This window comes from Capra hircus, chromosome 26 (genome assembly GCF_001704415.2).
Source record: "Capra hircus breed San Clemente chromosome 26, ASM170441v1, whole genome shotgun sequence".
Lineage (NCBI taxonomy): Eukaryota > Metazoa > Chordata > Mammalia > Artiodactyla > Bovidae > Capra > Capra hircus.
The window spans coordinates 11,388,052-11,408,400 of NC_030833.1; the positions used below are offsets into that span (position 1 = coordinate 11,388,052).

General features: G+C 40.3%; 1 protein-coding gene and 1 pseudogene across 1 annotated transcript in view; both read right to left on the reverse strand.

Annotated features, from left to right (window-relative positions):
- Positions 1-20,349, reverse strand: part of PLPP4 (phospholipid phosphatase 4) — a 143,986-nt gene that overhangs the window by 41,077 nt on the left and 82,560 nt on the right. The gene's annotated exons all lie outside the window — the stretch shown is intronic.
- LOC102185058 lies at positions 9,933-10,348 on the reverse strand (annotated as a pseudogene).

The window sequence follows — 20,349 nt, forward strand, 5'->3', positions numbered from 1 at the left end:
GTCACCTAACCTCTGTTATTGTTGTCCAGTCGCTATGTCATGTCTGACTCTTTTGTGACCCCATGGACTGTAGCTCGCAAGGCTCCTTCTGTCCATGGGATTTCCCAAGTAAGAATACTGGAGTGGGTTGCCATTTCCTTCTCCAGGGGATCTTCCCGACCCAGGGATTTGAACTCAGGTCTCCTGCATTGGCAGGAGAATTCTTTACCAATGAGCCATGAGGGAAGTTCATCTAACTAGAGGCAGCCAGATATCCAAGTTTAGAGAAAGGTGACATTATTCCCTATGATAATGTAAGTTTTTCTCGATAAATAAGAATTTAGTCTGCCAGGATTTTGAAAAAATATGTGGGCTTCATGAGACATACACACACACACTCAAAACAATACCACCTGGCATGATAAGGTTGAGAGTTTTATAATGAAGCCATTATTTCAACAAATATTTATTCAGTTCCTCCTACATATCAGGTCAAATATTAATGTTCAGGTCTGAGATAATGAGACAAACTTTGGTTCTTGGCCTTATGGAACCTAGAAATAGAAATAATGACAAACTACAAAAAGTGTTAGGAAAGGAATAAGCAGGCTTTGGGGACAGTGTGGCTGATAAGGCCAAGGAGGGGGGCACCACTTTATGTAAATCAGAAAGATGAGAAGATGCCAGATACGCAGAGCATTAGAGAGGATCCAAGGTGGAAAATGGGCTTCCCTGGAGCCTCAGACAGTAAAGAATCTGCTTGCATTGCAGGAGACCCGGATTCAATCCCTGAGTCAGAAAGATCCCCTGGAGAAGGGAATGGCAACCCACTCCAGTATTCTTACCTGGAAAATTCCATGGACAGAGGAGCCTGGTGGGCTACAGTCCATGGAGTCGCAAAAGAGTTAGACATGACTGAGCAACTAATACTCACAAGGTAGAAAACAGCAACGGCAGCCTCAGATAGGGCGAGGTGGAAACAGTCAAGGAACTCTCGAGTCAGTAGGTTAGCATGGAGCATGGCTGAGATGAAACTAGAGGATTAGGAACATGAAAATTCACTTGACTTTTATTCCAAGAGTTGAAATTTTATGCTAAGACTTTTAAAGAGAAGAGCAGCAGAAAATCAATTCGTTGCTATGTGAAAGACCAAGCAGTGAAATAAAAGAAGAAAGACAGAATAGGAGCCCACTGGTCTGGACAACCGTATCAGCGGACAACAACTGACCTCTGGTCATCTGGCTATGTCACAGTGTCATTTCAAATGCCACTTAAATGTAATCACAATCTACAACTTGCTTATTTTTCAAGTTAAAATAAACGCTATGTGAAAGTCCTCATCAATTACTAAGTTGTTCTTAAATATCCTTGAGATTCACTAATAAATATGTAGACAGTATGCAAATTTTTCTTTTTGGTCTAGTTTTTTTTTGAAATTGAGCTTAAATTAATACACAGTGAAATGCACAGATTGTTAAGTCCTAGAAAGCACAGACATTCTTAGAAGCACTCCCCCAACCCCTGCTAAAGATAACATTTTAGCCTTTCCTAGTCAGCCCTACCCTTATCTACAATCCCTCCCCTGATATAACAATCACTCTGATTTCTACTCCATGGACTAGTTTTGCCAGTTCTTGAATCTCATCTACACAGAATGCTACAGTATTTATTCTTTGGTGTCTGGCCTTCCTATATGCTTTTGAGATTCATCTCTATTGCAACATGTATTTGTAACGTTCCATTTTGCTATCTATTCTATTGAGAAACATTTGAACTGATTCCAGTTTAGGTCTCTTGGAGGAGAACAGGAATACAGAGGATGAGATAGTTGGATGGCATCACCGACTCAACAGACATGAGCTTGTGCAAACTCGTGAGACAGTGAAGGATAAGGAAGCCTGGCATGCTGCAGTCCATGGGGTCCCAAAGAGTAGGAAATGACTGAGCGACTAAACAACAACAAAAGAAACAAAACTGCTAAAAACATCTGTACAAGTCCTCTTATGAATATGTGTTTTTCTGTTGGGTAAAAACCTAGGAATAGACCTGCTGAATCATAGGGTAAGTATACGATTGATTTCATAAAAAAAGACTCCCAACTTACAAAGTCATTATATCAATTTCTACTTCCATAAACAGCATATGAGAGTCCCACTTGAATCTACATATGTCAACATTTGATGTTGTCTGTCTTTTTCAATTTAGCCATTAGTAAATGGCTGTGAAGTGGTATCTTAATAGGGCTTTAATTTGTATTTCCCTAACGAACACTCATCTAACACCTTTTCATATGCTTACCAGCCGTTCATGTTCTCTTCCTTTATGCAGTCTCTGTTTAGGTCTTTTGCCTCCCTTTTTATTAGATTGTCTTTCTGTTGCTTACCTGCAGGAGCTCTTTATAGGCTCTGGATGTGAACGCATAAGTCTTTTGTGAGATATATGGATTACAAGTATTTTATTTCAGTAGGTGACTTGCCCTGTTACTTTCATAATGATATCTTTTGCGAAGCAAAACTTTTAAATTTTGATGAAGTTCCATTTATCTTTTTCTGTAATTGTTGGTGCTTTTATATTCCTTTTACGAAGTCTCTGGGGCTTCCCTGTGGCTCAGTAGTAAAGAATCTACCTGCCAATGCAGGAGACACTGGTTCAATCCCTGGTCCAGGAAGCTCCCTGGAGAAGGGAATGGCACCCCACTCCAGTATTCTTGCCTTGAATTCCCCATGGACAGAGGAGCCTGGCAGGCTTCAGTCCATGGGGTCACAAAGGAGTCAGACACAACCTAGTACTGAACAAGAAGAAGAAGAAGAAGCCTCTGACTGTCTCAAAGTACCAAAGACATTCTTCTACATTATCTTCTTGATTTAAGTCTTAGTATAGAATTTGTTTTGAATTATTACATATAGTGTGAAGTAGCTGTCAAGGTTAAATTTTTTCATGATTTTATTCAGGTTTTCTGGTCTATTGATTTTAAACTTTTACTTTTGCCACTGAAATGCCTTGGCACCTTTGTCAAAAAGTTTATTCCTATGTATTCATAAATTGATGCTATTGTAAATAGGACTTTTAAAATATGCATTTTCTATTATAATTGTTTCCTGTTATACAGAAATAAAACTGACTTTTAAATTAACCTTTTATCCTATAACTTTCCAAAATTCAATTATTGATTCTAATATATTTTGTAGATTTCTTAGGATTTTCTAAATAAATAATCAAATTATTTTAATAAAATAAAAATTACTTCTCTGCCTATTACTTTTTTTTTTGCCTAATTGTACTGCCCAGAACAACCATCACAATTTTTAATAGATACAGTTTTATATTTTTACATAGATAAAATAATAAAATGAAAAATTATAGCAAATGGACATCCCTTTATGATGTTACCAAACATAAAAGAAAAGCTTTTGATCATTAAGTATGAAGTTACTAGTAGATTTTTCACAGTTTGATGCCTTTCATCAAACTGAAGAAGTTCCATTTTATTTCTACTTTAATGAAAGAAGAATTTTTGAAAATTATGGATGACTGTTATTTTTTCTATGTTTATTGGTAACATGATTTTTTCCTACATTTTGATAATTTAGTCAATAACAGTGATTTTTAATTTTTAAATCAACTTTGCATTCCTAGGATAAATTCCAATTCCTTTTTATTTACTACTGGACTTGACTTGAAATTTTGTTAAAGAATTTTGTGTCTATGTTCATGAGAGATATTTGGCCTATAATTTTTCTTCCCTGCAATGTCTTTTTCAGATGCTATCAGAATTAGTCTATAAAGTTATCTGTATAGTCTTACAGAACCAGTTGGGACATGTTCCCTTCTTTTCCACCTTTTTTTTTTTTTTGAAGTTTTGTGTAAGATTGATATTACTTCTTCTTAAATGTTTGATGAAACATACCAGTGAAACCATCTGAGCCTTGAGATTTCTTTCTACAGAAGCATTCAATTACAAATTCGATTCCTATTTCATCTTTAAATCAGTCTTGGTGAGCAGTGGTTTGCGAAGAATTTGACCATTCTACATACATTGTTGAATTTATTGGCATAAATTCTTCACAATACCCCCTTAATGTCTTTTCAATGTATTTAGAATCTATAGGAGTAGCTCATCCTTTTTTCCTGATATTGATAATGTGTTTGTTCTCTCTTTTTCCCTTGATTAGTCTTGCTGGAAGCTTATCAATTTTATTAACCTTAAAAATAACAATAAGGGCAAGTCCAATACCAGTTTCTCCCTCATGACTAGAACTAGAAATTCATTATCCAACAGTTGGCATCTATATCAATCTCCCAAGTATAATACCAACCATCTTGGACCATATGTACATATTATCCTTAAACTTGATAGAATGTAGCTAAAGCAAATTTTAAAATTAGCATATTTTAAAAGCTCAGTGATACAATCCTCACAGTAACATTATGAAATATTATTGCATCCATCTGAAAGATGAGAAAACCAAAGCTTAGAAAAATTAAGCAACTACCAAGGTCATGAAAACTAATTCGGATTCACAGTCATGTTCTTCTGATTCTAACACCCATGAACTTTCCACTCAACCATGAAGTTTCCATGAACAAATGATTCAGGATTATATTATCAACACTCGAGCAGCCTACCTTTAGAAAGGTATTGTCCTCATGAAACTGGCCTAAATGCAGCCGGGAAAAGGAAAGTAACAGGAAAAAATGTCCCTTTTTTTTTTTTCACATGGCCAAGAAGCATCACATAGCGCTGAATAAAATGTTACTGTTGATGAAAATTACAGAAAGCTATATTTTGGCCAAATCTACATGAATGTAGTTTTTTGGTTTTTTGTTGTTTTTTTTTTTTTTAACTTATTGATGATCAATCATTTTCCTACTGGGTTTCTTCTCTAAATTGCCAATTGTTTATTTTTTAATAAAATTTTTAACCTTCACTTCAAAAATTATGATTGATGAGGCTGGGAAATGTCACTTACAAGATTATGCCATGCTATATTTAATAAAAAAAAATCATGCCATTTCTGTTTATCTAATAATGGGTCCTCATAGAGCTATGCTTTCTCCTCCACCTTGACATTTATTTCCTTAGTCAAGAAATACTACAGTTCACAGAGATATACTGCAGCCATGAAATTAAAAGATGCTTGCTCCTTAGAAGAAAACTTATGACCAATGTGGACAACATATTAAAAGGCAAGAGACATTACTTTCCAACAAAGGTCCGTCTAGTCAAAGCTATGGTTTTTCCAGTAGTCATGTATGGATGTGAGAGTTGGACTATAAAGAAAGCTGAGTGCCAAAGAATTGGTGCTTTTGGAGAAGTGGTGGTGTTGGAGAAGACTCTTGAGAGTCCCTTGGACTGCAAGGAGATCCAACCAGTCCATCCTGAAGGAAATCAGTCCTGAATATTCATTGGAAGGACTGATGCTGAAGCTGAAACTCCAATACTTTGGCCACCTGATGCGAAGAACTGACTCATTTGAAAAGACCCTGATATTGGGAAAGATTGAAGGTGGGAGAAGAAAGGGATGACAGAGGAGGAGATGGTTGGATGGCATCGCCAACTTGATGGACATGAGTTTGAGTAAGCTCTGGGAGCTGGTGATGGACAGGGAGGCCTGGCATGTGCAGTCCATGGGTTCGCAGAGTCGGACACAACTGAGCGACTGAACTGAACAGAACAAAGATGTAGAGAACAGATTTGTGGTGGTTGGAAAGAGCTGGAGCCTGCTAACCACGCTGGCAGCCACATAGGCAGGAGACTCTGTGCCAGGCAGCTGTGAGGGTGCCAAGGTCACCTGGGCTCCACCCCTCCTCTGCCTTTACCATCTACAGGTAAGGATTAGTTCAATTCAGTTCAGTCGCTCAGTCATGTCTGAATCTTTGCGATCCCATGGACTGCAGCACACCAGGCCTCTCTGTCCATTACCAACTCCCAGAGTTTACTCAAACTCATGTCCATCGAGTCAGTGATGCCAACAGGTAAGGACAGTGCTGTCTGAACAGGAAAGACATACAGACTGCCTCTAGGGGAAGAAAAAGTCAATCCAAGTGAGTGTTACAGATGCATGGAAGAATTTTTGAAGACTCTGGGACATGAAGACATCATTTACCAACAATCAGGGTAGTCTAGCGGTGGTGGTAGTTTAGTCGCTAAGTCAGGTCCGTCTGACTCTTGCAACCCCAGGGACTGTAGCCCATCAGGCTCCTCTGTCCACAGGATTTCTCAGGCAAGTGTACTGGCGTGGGTTGCCATTTCCTTCTCCAGGGGATCTTCCCAACCCAGGAATCAAACCCATATCTCTTGCATTGCAGATTTATTCTTTACTGACTGAGCCACCGGGGAATCCAATCAGGGGTCTAACTGTTTGTAATGTTGGGGACGAGATAAAACATCGAGGACAGCCACATGGCAGTGAATTTTGTGGTTATTGTTACCATATGAAAGCTTTTACCAGTTAGTTTCTCAGCAGCAATTGAGAAAAAAAGGGCACATATGGGCTGGATGCATGAAAGAAACTAAATATACTTTTACAAAGTCATGAGGCTTATACATTCCTGTATTGGGCCGAAGGCCTCCAAAGCACCTCTTCTCTCCTTGGGAAGGTGCCAGCTCCTCTGCAATGAACTTGCACTGCTAGCCGGTGCTACTGCAAATCCCATCTGTCATAAAGAGACTGAAGGAGGCTGAGTAACAACCAGTGGTTCCCAGGTTGACTCCCACTGGTTGGGACAACCATCCCAGCCCTACTCAGAGGCTTCCTTTGCATCTCAAGCGACTGCCTCCCTAAATCATGTTATTCACCTCAAGAACTGAGAACTGTGCTTCAGCTTTAGCCACCATCCAATAAGGAAAACAATGGATGACTTGGCAGATGATGACTTCCAATCCCATGGTCTAAGCTCAGGCTATGTCTCTGGTGATTTGTACTTGGGCCCACGCTGGCTGACATTCTGGCTGACTGCACTCCAGTATCCCTGCTGCTGTGAACTTTCTAGATGTGGGTGCAATTGTTCACCAACCTTCTAGGAAATGAATCTCCAGCAGGCCTCCCACTTCTCAGCCTGCAGCCATCAGGCAAGCGTGCCATGCTGTGGGCATTGATTTGGCCTTGTCCAGAAGCCTGGCTCAAGGGAGGCTCTTTAAAACACACAATGGTTTTTAAGAAGGATCTGAGTGGCATGCCGTAATTCTTAAATACACAGGAGGCCATGATCAGAGAAATCTTTTTTTAACTTTTTACTTTTGTTTTAAAAAACTGTAGGACAGTGAGTTTCTGAAGGCATAGATCTGTTGTTTAGTTGCTCAGTCATGCCTGACTCTTTATGACCCCCACGGACTGTAGCCCGCCAGGCTCCTCTGGCCACAAAATTCCCAGGCAAGAATACTGGAGTGGGTTGCCATTTCCCTCTCCAGGGGATCTTCCTGACTCAGGGATCAAACTCACGTATCCTGTATTGCAGGTGGATTCTTTACCACTGAGTCACCTGGGAACCCCAGATAGATCTGTACATAGAATCAAATTAATACCGTAGGTGTAGACAGGAGAACCACTCACTGCAAGAGGAGTATGTTGACTGAATATACTACACGAATCTCACAGCAAAACCCCTGCCCTGAAGGACATTATTAAGATGCAATAATCAAACACTCGTCTTTCAGTAGGCAACTCAACTCGATGCATCTATAGTCTGCTGTCATATAATGTAAGAAACAAACACATTTGAATCAACACACGTTGGCCAGATTCTGTTTTGTTTCGCTCTTGCTTTCCCATTGCTGCCAAAGGGGACAGAGACCAGTGTCTTCTGATCTTTCCCAGAGTCAGAGCTCAAGGGGGATTGGGCACTAAATCATCACATTTAATTTTCCCCACACCTTAAAAGGTAGGCATTACAAATCCCATTTTACAGATGAGTAAACTGAGGCAGAAACTCATGAAGCAATTTGCCCAAGAGCACATCACTGCAAAGTAATGGAGTGATGTCTGGAGACATCTGTCTGAATCTGAAAATAATTCTACTCTTTCTATCATAACCAATACTAAAGTGTTCTTAAGTATGAAATTATTTATGTAGAGAAATCTAATGATTACAAAAGCAAATTTATCATTTTTTACCCCATGATAGGTCTTAAAATGGCATTCTTTGGACAGTCAGCAATGCATAGTTACAAACATAAAAAAATAAATAAATGCTCTAATTGAATAAGCGGTTAGACCAGAAATCCAACGGTCTTAAACTTATCTAAGTGCCCTGGCTCTCTTCTCCACAGGCACCAAGATGATGGATGGGGATGCTTGGGGTTCTTCTGATGAGAATGTCCTCATGCACTCCTCCTTCCAAATTGTCCCAGACACCTCTGATTATGTAAGAGACACTACTTAATAATTATGCATTAGGTACTTTCCTTAGTTGTATATGTCAGGCTTGTAATTAAGTGTCTATTTGAGTAGTAATTTGTTTAATGTCCACAGCTGTCCATCAGGGCTGCCAAGAAAGGTTGTTGAAAATGCTCACTGCCCAAGGGCTCCCACCTGATGAAGCACACCTGCTTTCACTGATGATGCCCCGTACCCAGGACTGCATCTGCCGGGAGCAAGAGACGCCTTACCCTGATGGGCTTAAGGCACCATATGGCTCGCTGAGGCCGTGCTCTGGAAAGGCTGCGAGGACAGGAATGGTGTGTCTCCTCTCGCACCATAAGCAGACCTGGCACATAGTAGGTCTCCACGAAACATGGGTTGAATAAATGGCTAAATCACTAAAGAAATGTGCAAATGAATACTTTCTGAAATACTTACAGGGTATTTGGAATTCTACCTAAGATATTGTGACAAAGGCCAGATCATGAAATACGTGGCAGCATCCCACATGTTTTTCTTTTTTGCTTTGTTCGGTCGCGTCATGCGGCATGTGGAATCTTAGTTTCCTGACCAGGGATCGAACCAGCACCCTCTGCTTCCCTGCATTGGAAGCACGGAGTCTTAACCACTGAACCTCCAGGGAAGTCCCTCTGGATTTTGTAGCTAAATCCTAACAATAGGAGGAGACAAACCTCTGAACACAAGACCAAGTACTGAAGTGACACGGGCAGTTCTTCACTGGGCTCCCTGGCTCTACGCAGTCAGCAAATGCCAGTCACTTTTCTTCTTTTCCAGAAGGGAATAATTTTGAAAGAAAGTAAATGGACTCTTGTCTTATTTGTAAGGTGTGATAAAGAATATCCAGGCCAGAAACCTGAACATTTGATCAAAAGGCCATATTAGTGAAGGACAAAAATATGAGCCATATATATATATATTTCTTTTTTTTAAGTTACTAATCACCATGGGATCTGAAGTCTGTCGAGTTTCGCCTAGCCTCTAGCTAGTAAATGAAACATAAATAAAGCAATGGGTTTTTCCTCCCTTCTTCCCCTTCCTTCCTTGCTTTTGATGAAAAATTGTAGAGATTTTCATGGTCCGGAAAACTGAGGGAGATAATCCTATGAGAGAAAACCAATTAAAACTGAATCCATTTATTGGCAGAAATAAACACAAAGACACCCTCAAATAAATTTTAACTTCTGAATATGTTTGCTTACAAAAACAAGCGAAGACTCAGGAAGGCCAAAGTTCTGGAGTAAAGAAGCTCGTTGGTCTCTCCTCCCAGGAGTCCCCAGCTCCCAACCCCCAGGCCCCACTCCAGGCTTCCAGGCAGAAAGGACCCTCACCCACAGTGTCATCTTGGTCTCTGCAGGCATTATCAGGATTAACCAGCTCAGAGAGAGGATCTAGTCACAAAGCACCTACTGGGTGCTCAGCACAGTACAAGTGGCTTCACAGCCTTTATCCCTTTCAATACTCACCACATCTTTGGGAGGTTTTGTTTTGTTTTGTTTTTAACTTTAAGCAAAGCCTTGATTTTCAAGGCAAAAGTACATTTTTTTTTTCCACTTTCTGTTCTCGGCATAAATTTTAATTATTTCCAGCAGAACCAAGACCTCCTGAACCCCTTTCAGTGTCATCTAAAGCTTGAATTTCCTCAATTTCTGGGTAAAATATCCATTCACAAATAAGTTGTGCAATTCGACCACCCTTTTTGACTTCAAACTTTTCTTTGCCAAAATTAAACAGAATAACACCAACATCTCTATAATCTTTGTCTAGGACACTCCTACCTCTATGAAATGTTTTGCCAAGTCAGAACGTGGAGCTTCCCTCCCATAGCACCCAGAAGGAAGAGCTATCTGAATGTTGGTTTTCACAAGGACTTTCTCCATCGGTGGTATTGTGTAACCATGGACCCTGTACAGGTCATAGCCCGAGGAACACACGGACCCCGTGGTTGGGGCGGTGGTGTGTTCCCAGAGCTGGGCAAAGCAGAGCCTCATGCCTTCCTCCTCCACAGCCAGGCCCCACCTGCTGGCAGAGATGACTTGAACCTCTTGAGAGCTGGGCAAGGAGGGCAGAGCATCAGCACAAGAGGGAGCAGGGGAAACGGAGCCTTTGGGAGGTATTTTTAAACCCTCTTTCAAAACTGATGACAGCGGCTGAAAAAGTATTCCATCACTCAAAATGAGTTCTGAAACCTCATCTCAACTATATCCCTTCATCTCTTAAAAAGTGAAAGGGAAGACTGAAAAGTCAAGTGTTTGCCATGAAATGACATTGCTGCTTAGAAGGAGAGCTGACCACATTATTCTAACAGATAGGGTCCCTTTCTTACTCTGGACAAAGGAAGGCAGGGGAATTCTGAAAACTCAGTGTTGGTGGTGAATTTGGAGTCCTGAACATCCTGAGAAACACTGGACTGGAAGAAACACAAGCTGGAATCAAGATTGCCGAGAGAAATATCAATAACCTCAGATATGCAGATGACACCACCCTTATGGCAGAAAGTGAAGAGGAGCTAAAAAGCCTCTTGATGAAAGTGAAAGAGGAGAGCGAAAAAGTTGGCTTAAAGCTCAACATTCAGAAAACAAAGATCATGGCATCTGGTCCCATCATGTCATGGGAAATAGATGGGGAAACAGTGGAAACAGTGTCAGACTTTATTTTTTGGGCTCCAAAATCACTGCAGATGGTGACTGCAGCCATGAAATTAAAAGACACTTACTCCTTGGAAGAAAAGTTATGACTAACCTAGATAGTATATTCAAAAGCAGAGACATTACTTTGCCAACTAAGGTCCGTCTAGTCAAGGTTATGGTTTTTCCTGTGGTATGTATGGATGTGAGAGTTGGACTGTGAAGAAGGCTGAGCGCCGAAGAATTGATGCTTTTGAACTGTGGTGTTGGAGAAGACTCTTGAGAGTCCCTTGGACTGCAAGGAGATCCAACCAGTCCATTCTGAAGGAGATCAACCCTGGGATTTCTTTGGAAGGAATGATGCTAAAGCTGAAACTCCAGTACTTTGGCCACCTCATGCAAAGAGTTGACTCATTGGAAAAGACTCTGATGCTGGGAGGGATTGGGGGCAGGAGGAGAAGGGGACGACAGAGGATGAGATGGCTGGATGGCTATCACCGGACATCGATGGACGTGAGTCTGAGTGAACTCCGGGAGTTGGTGATGGACAGGGAGGCCTGGCGTGCTGCGATTCATGGGGTTGCAAAGAGTCGGACACGACTGAGCAACTGAACTGAACTGAACACACTTTTGGAGCATAAATGTAGCTTCAGTTGAGTCTTTATTCAATTAAGTTAACAGATCAATTAGCTCAATAAATATTTGGGGGCATCTATAGTGAGCCATTCACTGTACAGGCCCTGGGAACATCTGTTCTCAAGATAATCAAGTCCCTGCTTTCATGGAGTGGACACAGATTTTAAAAAAACAGGTAAACAACCAGGATAATTACAGACTCAACTATGGGCTATGACAAGAATGCTGAGAAAAGTGTCAGAGTATTCAGAGTGGTTTTCCTGAACAAAGCCACCTTCAGGCTGAAATTCAAGAATAAGCAGGAGCTAGTCATGGTGATACCTTGGTCTGGGTGCCCTCAGGACAAGACACTGAGATGGATTCAAGTGCAAGTAGCTGCCTAGGAAGATGATCCCAGTTAACATTGGTGGAAAGTGAGACAAGGATGGGCCGGAAGCCGAGAAAGCATATGACATCAAATAAGTTATTCTGTGGGCAGGAAGAGCTCGATCCCACAGGGGAACTCTTGGAGACACTGTAAAATACACAATCAGACCTATCCCACCTAAGGGGCAAGGGAGCTGGGGTATTTATACACCATCTCCTGGAAATCGCTAGCCGAGGGGTGCTCTAGGGAGCAGGATAAGCATTCACCCCCTATGTGCCCAGCCTGTCCTGAGCATAGACAGACAGGGTTCTGGCAGCCAGCAGAAGCCTCAGAGAGAGAAGCAGGTATTGGTAGTTGGAAACTGACATGCAGGACTAGTAAGTGCTAAAGAAATATGAGTGGGTTCTGATAGCATTTGAGAGCTGTGGGAGAAGGGTAAGTTCCAAGCCAAGGAAGAAACAAACAAGAATGTCTCATGTTGAGGGGGCTGTCAAGAGTTGGGCTCTGAAATCAAAAGTCTGGGTTAAAGTCAGATGATTTAGGTACAAATGCCAATTTGGGGACATGTTGGCTGTGTGACATTGAGAAAAACGATTATCTTCTCTCAGCCTCAGTTTCCTCATCTGGATAAGAAAACTAACAAGCAAAACCAATACAATATTGTAAAATAAAAAAAAAAATGAGTTCTGACCTCAGAGGTATGTTGTGAAGACTCAAAGGGACAAGTCCTTTACAGCCACTAACACAATCCCTGACATGCTTGACATGATCAATAAATGATATCCTTTTGTATTATCATCAAAAGGATAGGGTTGCTGGAATGTAGGAAGTAGGGGTTTGGGGGAGGGGAGCAGGACATGAGGGGAAGAGGCAACAGGGGTCAGATCATGCAAGGTCTGAAGACTCTGGATTATCCCCGAGATAAGCTGAAAGTCACTGCAGAGTTTGAAGCTATAGAGTCACCTGATATCATCATTCTAGAATGTCCTACTTGTCAAAGGGCTCAGTGGGCCTGCCGAGCAGGAGACACGGATTCGATCCCTGAGTTGGGAAGATTCCCTAAAAGCAAATGGCAACCCACTCCATATTCTTGCCTGGGAAATCCCATGGACAGAGGAGCCTGATGGACTACAGTCCATGGAGTTGCAAAGAGTTGGACACAACTTAGCGACTAAACAACAACTCTTCAAAGGCTTGAAATGCTTTATCTACTTCTGTATCCCAGTGCTAACTCTGCTGCTGGCATGAAAGGAAGGCGCTGTTTAGCAGTAATTAGCAGACTCCAGAGGCAGATGGGTGGAAAGAAGCATTGGCTTGAATCACCCATCAACTGCACCCACTTGGCTGTGGAATGATCTGCTTCATTTGCCTTCAGCAGACTTAACTTCCTAATTAAGTTGGCTCCAGCCAACATTCAAATGACTTTGCATTTTCCAAGTAGATGCCAAAAGAGGCCAGAGAGATGGCCCCCAAAGCCAGCGGGAGAAATGAGGAAGCAGGTCTGGAATGAAATACATCCTGTGGAGACCCTCATGGGAATAACTTATGTACATACATAAGTTCTAGCCAAAAGGGAAAAGAAACCACACTAGTTCTAATGATATGCACACTAGATATGAATCTTTGAAAACACAAAGAAAGGACTTGGTGTGGTTCTAAAGCCAAAAGATAATGTTTCCATGGCAGGTGCCCAGCTGAGGCTGGGACTGGGACAGTTTCCAGAGAATGGGATTGTAGAACAGTATTATCTTATATTTATCTACCTTTATCCCTTCCTTCCTTCCATCTATCTATATCCCAGAAGATGTCCACTGCAGAAGACATGTGGTTATCTGAATTTTTATTTTTAGAACATATCTAAAATCACTGCAGATTTTGATTACAGCCATGAAATTAAAAGATGCTTACTCCTTGAAAGGAAAGTTATGACCAACCTAGATACCATATTCAAAAGCAGAGACACTACTTTGCCAACAAATGTCTGTCTAGTCAAGGCTATGGTTTTTCCAGTAGTCATGTATGGATGTGAGAGTTAGACTGTGAAGAAAGCTGAGCACTGAAGAATTGATGCTTTTGAACTCTGGTGCTGGAGAAGACTCTTCAAAGTCCCTTGGACTGCAAGGAGATCCAACCAGTCCATTCTAAAGGGGATCAGTCCTGGGTGTTCTTTGGAAGGAATGATTCTAAAGCTGAAACTCCAAAACTTTGGTCACCTCATGCAAAGAATTGACTCTTTGGAAAAGACCCTGATGCCGGGAGTGATTGTGAGGAGGAGGAGAAGGGGACGACAGAGGATGAGATGACTGCATGGCATCACCAACTCAATGCACATGAGTTTGAGTGAACTCTCGGAGTTGGTGATGGACAGGGAGGCCTGGCGTGCTGCAATTCACGGGGTCGCAAAGAGTCGGACACGACTGAGCGACTGAACTGAACTGAACATCTTGAATGATCCCTGGGCCCAAATTTGGAAAACTGAATTAAAAGTCAATGATTTGAAACAGTGGTAAAAGAAACACCCACACAAACTAGCTTACTATCCAACAATTATTCCTTTATAATTCAAGTCCATTCTACCATCATGGGCCAAGAACAAGCTCTCTGAGGAGTCTAGGGGCCTCACATCCACAAGAAGTCATTACATGCAATGGGAGAGAGAATGGAGAGTAGAGGACATTTCATAATGATTAAAGAAAGGGTCAGACAACAAGAATGTAAAGCAATCATAAATGTGTAAGTGCCAATAGAAAGCACTCCAAAACACATGAAGCAAAACCAGCAAAACAAAAAGGAGAAACAGACAATCTCTATAATCATAGTGAACACTATCAAACTCTTAATTGATAACAATGAGACAAAGAAAAAGAATTAGAAATCTCTGAATGACAACATCTTAATCAACACACATGGAATGCCACACCCCAAAAATTCAGAATATGTTTTCGGGTGTGAATGAAATATCCACCAAGATAAAGAATATGCTAGGCAATAAAACAAATCTTCATAAATTTCAAAAGACTGAAATTTTCACAAGTATGTTTTCCAGTCACAATAAAACTAAGTTAACAATTCATTACATTAAAATTGCTGGGAAAGTCTCCAATATTTGGAAATTTAAAAATTCACTTCTGAATAACGCATAGATCAAAGAAGAAATCACAGGGATATTAGAAAATATTTTGAATATAATAACAATAAAATACAATATAACAAATTTTGTGGGGTATAGCTAAAGTAGAGACATTTATAGCTTTAAATGCTGACATTAGAAAGGAAAAAAATCTTTAAATAATTATATTTAAATTTCTAACTTAAGCTAGAAAAGTATGAGCAAATTAAGCACAAATTAAGAGCAAGGAAGCCATGAAGATAAGAACCAAAATCAACAAAGCAGAAAAGACATAAACATAGAAAAAATAAAGACAAAGCAGGTTTTTTGAAAAGTTTAATAAAATCAATAAACTGCGAGTAAGTTAATCAAAGAAAAAAAAGGATCAGAAACAAATTACTATATCAGAAGCGGGTCTAGTACCACCAATCTTAACAGACATGAAAAAGTCAATAAGGTAATATTATGAACACCTTTATGTTAACAAACTCAATGGTATAGATAAATGTACAACTTACTTTAAAATCACAATTTATCAAAAGTGACATAAGGGAGTTTCACTTCCACACGGGCATATGAGAAGCCCTGGGGACCCCACTTCCAAGCTAAACTGGAAAACGTTACTAAAAATATAATCAAGTCTCTGGAAGTGATCCTAAGAGCATACAGCAAATGAAGAAATAGTCATTTAAGAAGACACTAAAACTCAGTAGGGACAGTGAAAATCTCTGGCATCGGAACCTTGATCCATTCTTGCTCCTTCCCTCCCAGTCTAGTGTGAAGGAAGGTCCATCCCAGATGGATACGGCCTAGAACACAGGGCTCCCCCTCCCTCTTCTCACAGCTCCTAGTCGAGAGCAATGGTATCCTGTTGGAAGAGACAGGCTGCTGGTATTCATCACCCTGAAGATCAGAAGCTACTGTGCTCCCCTCCTTCCAGTCCTCCTTCAAGTCCTAGGCATGAGCATCACTCAGAAGGAACCTGTCATTGTCCCTATCTTCAGCTCCAGAAACAAGGCTCAGGAAGACACATCTTAAAACAGAGAACTCTGGAGCTCTTCTCAAAGGAACTGATTTTATTTGAACATGGTCAAGTTCAAGCCTAAGGGCGCACTCAGAAACACTCAAGGTTGTGATGAAAAGCAATTAAGAGGAAAATGGGAGCTTCACTAGAGATATGAACTAAATAATACATGTTAACTCTTCTTTTCAAATTCTGCTGATTGAGTGTAATCCCAATTATAATGCCAGGAGACTTTCTTATGAAAATTCATAAACTGATTCCACAGCATATATTTTGGAAAAGTAAAGAACCTATAATTGCCAAAGTAACCTTGAGAAAAAAAAAAAAAAGAACAAAGATGAAAGACCCCAGCTGCCTGACTTCAACAGACCTACCATAAAGCTACAGTAATCAATACAGTGCAGTTCCAGAAAAAGAATAGGCGGACAGATTAATGACCGCTGTAGAGAGTACAGAAATAGAACCACACTTGTATGGTCTGTTAATTTCTGCAAAGGCACTAAAGCTACTTGATGGTGAAAGGAAAAATTGTTTCAATAAATGGTGCTAAAATGGATATACATGCAAAAAATAATAACTTTTAAACACTGTCTCACACAAGGAACAAAAATCAACTTGGTTTTAAATATAAAACCAAAACCATAAAGCTTTTGAAGAAAACATATGAAGACAAGTTTATAACTGGAAGGTGGGAAAGATTTCTTACATAGAACGCAGAAAGCAATAACCACAAATGGAAAAAGTGACAAGTAAGATTTAATCAAAATTTAAAACTGCTCATCAACAGACACTATTAAGAAAATGAATAGGCAAGCCACTGGTGGGAGAACATATTCACAAAACATTTATTTGACACAAGGCTTCTAAACAGAATATGAAGAAACATCACCAGTTAATTGCAAGTAGACAAAAATAATTAATGGAAAAAGGATTTGAACAGACACTGCACCAAGGAAGATATGAGAACAGCCAGCAGGCAAATGAAAATGTCAGTGACGTCGTTAGTATTAGAGAAGTACAATGAGACACCGTACTCACCCACCAAAATGACTAAGCAAACTAAAAAGACCAGTAACAGCAAATGTTGGTAAAGACCCAGTGTACCTGAAATTTTCACACATTGCCAGGGGGAATGTAAACCAGCACAAGCATTTTGTGAAAATATCTGGCAGTTTCTTCAAAGGTTAAACATATTCTAATGTTTTTACGTTAGCAATATCACTCACACATATTTAGCCAAGATAAACGTCAGCACAGTTCACTAAAAGAACTGCATACAAATGTTCATAGCAGCTTAATTCACAATTGAAATAACCAGAAAGACAAAAAAACTGTGGAATATTCATTACAATGAAATACACTGTAGCAATAAAAAAATAACAAATTATGGATACTTATAACAATGTGGATGAACTTCAAGATATTATACGGAGCAAAAACTGCCAGACTCAAAAAGAATACACTGCATTATTCCATTTAGATGAAGTTCTAAAGTAGGCAAAGCTAATCTAAAGTTTAAAAAAAAAAAACAACAGTGCAGTGGTTATTTCAAGAGAATGAAGATTGGAAATGAACATAAAGAACCTTCTGAGGTGATAGAAATACCTTAGATTGTGATAGGAATATGGGTTACATAATGAGTCCACTTCTCAAGACTGAAGGGCAATGACTTATGCATTTCAATGTAAATTTTACCTTAAAATGCTAAAATAATTTTTTAAAAGCTATACTACCATGTGTAAAATAGATAGCTAGTGGGAACCTGCTATGAAGCAAAAGGGGCTCAACTCTGTGCTCTGTGATGACCTAGATGGGAAGGGTGGGGCTGGGGGTGAGAGGGAGAGCCGAGAGGGAGGGGATATATGTATACATACAGCTGATTCAATTCCTTGTACAGCAGAGATGAACACAGCGTTGTAAAGCAGTTATGCTCCAATAAAAAGAACCTGTCAGCATTCTTCAGTGGGTGGTAGGAAATGGGCAGAGAAAAACAGGAAGGAAGAAGGGCAGATTCTTGTACTTGGAGCATGTGGGGATTCATTAGTTCTGTTTTCTTTTATATGTCTGAATTTCTTTATAATAAAAACTTTTAAAAGAAAGACAGAAATAAAAAGGCATTAGGCTTTAATTACAACCTTTAATCTGACCGTGATCTTTTTTTTCATGGAAGTCAAATGGTGAGCCAAGTCTTTGAGGGAGAGTATTTTAAATTAATTAAACAGTAACCATTTAAAAAAATACTCTGTTTATTCAGACCAAGAACCTGAAGAGTGGATGAATGTAACATATGAAAGATCAGTTTCTTCCATATATTTGCCTAATTGTCTGAGAATGGGGCTCTCAGCCCCACTGACATTTGCAGCTGGAGCCTTCTTTGTCGTGAGGACTGTCCTCTTCACTGTAGGACGTTTGGCGGCATCCCTGGCCTCCACAGAGGAGATGCCAGTAACACCCTCTACACACGCCCTTGTGACAACCACAAATGTCTCTGGACTTTGCTAATGTCCCCTAGGGGGCAAAATTGTCCAGTTGAGAACTACTGTGCAAGAATACTCATTCCCAACCAAGACCATATAGCCCTTATTGTTCAGTCACCCAGTCATATCTGACTCTTTGAGACCCCATGGAGTGTAGCACGCTAGGCCTCCCTGCTCCTCACCATCTCCCAGAGTTTGTCCAAATTCATGTCCATTGCACTGGTGATGCCACCCAGCCATCTCATCTTCTGACGTCCTCTTCTCTTTCTGCCCTCAAACTTTCCCAGCATCAGGGGCTTTTCTAGTTAGTCAGCTGTTCACATCAGGTGACCAAAATACTTGAGTTTCAGCTTTAGCGTCAGTCCTTCCAGTGAGTATTCAGGGTTGATTTCCCTTAAGATTGACTGGTTTGATCTCCCTGCTGTCCAGCAGACTCTCAGGGGTCTTCTCCAGCACCACAGTTTAAAGGAATCAATTCTTTGGCGCTCTGCCTTCTTTATGGTCCAGCTCTCACAACTATATACAACCACTGGGAAGACCACAGCCTTAACTATAGGGACCTTTGTCAGCTGAGTAATGTCTCTGCTTTTCAACACACTTTCTAGGTTTGTCATGGCTTTCCCGCCAAGAAGCAAACGTCTTCTGATTTCATGGCTGCAGTCACTGTCTGGAGTGATTGTGGAGCCCAAGAAGAGGAAATCCATCACTACTTCCACCTTTTCCCCTTCTATTTGCCATGCAGTAATGGGATCGGATGTCATGATCTTGATTTTTTCAATATTTAGTTTTAAGCTGGCTCTTTCACTCTCCCTCCACCCTCCTCAAGAGGCTCTTTAGTTCCTCTTCACTTTCTGCCATTAGAGTGGTATCCCCTCAAGGGGACAAAAACTGATTCTTGGGGAGATGAGAAAATTCTAGATATTACAATTTTTGTGGCCCTCCAAATGGCCATAATATTAATACAATATATCAGTGGAATTAATACTTCATGGTAGAGAAGAGAAGTTGAGGTGGAAGCCTACAAAAATGAGGATGGGTGATAATAATAAAAAAAAAAGATTGAAAAACATAACCCCATAAAGAGGTCTGATTCTTTTTAAAGCCAACTATTTCCTCCAAGGGTTTGGTATCCCCAAAGCAAGACTTTCCAGCATTCAGGGTGGGTCTTCAGTTCAATGATGAAAAAGTTACAAAATAAGCACAGTTGCTTCCCAGAACCTCTGAAACTGTCCTGGAAGTTTGAGATGAAAGATAATACAAATTTAGGGGAAAAAAGCTAGGAGAGGCTCTTGCCAAGTGTGATGATGTCCCATGACAGGACAATGAATTTGGAAGCTCTTGTTTGTCACTTAGAAGGTAAACCACACAAATCAAACTGACCTCAGGTAAGTGACCACCAGTTTGTCCTGGTTGAACATGACCCAATCAGCCCATGTCATTTTATTCCATTTGAAGATGGTCTTTTTCAAGCTTCCTATCTAGCAGCAAAAACCCTGGACAGCAGTTTCATTTCATTAAATGATGCAAAACCAATGAATCTTGCATTTTCTTCTGCTCTCCTATTTCCTATATCTTTATGCAAAAGTCTGTCTAACCACTCCAAAAACCAGCTGGTTTATAACATTAAATATTCATGCTCGATGGGGTTAAACCTTACTGCTTAGCATAGATGACATCTTATGATAATTTTTCAATCCATATTTACAAACCCTTTAGGTTTGTTCCACAAAAGCAAACTCCCAGACACTCAGC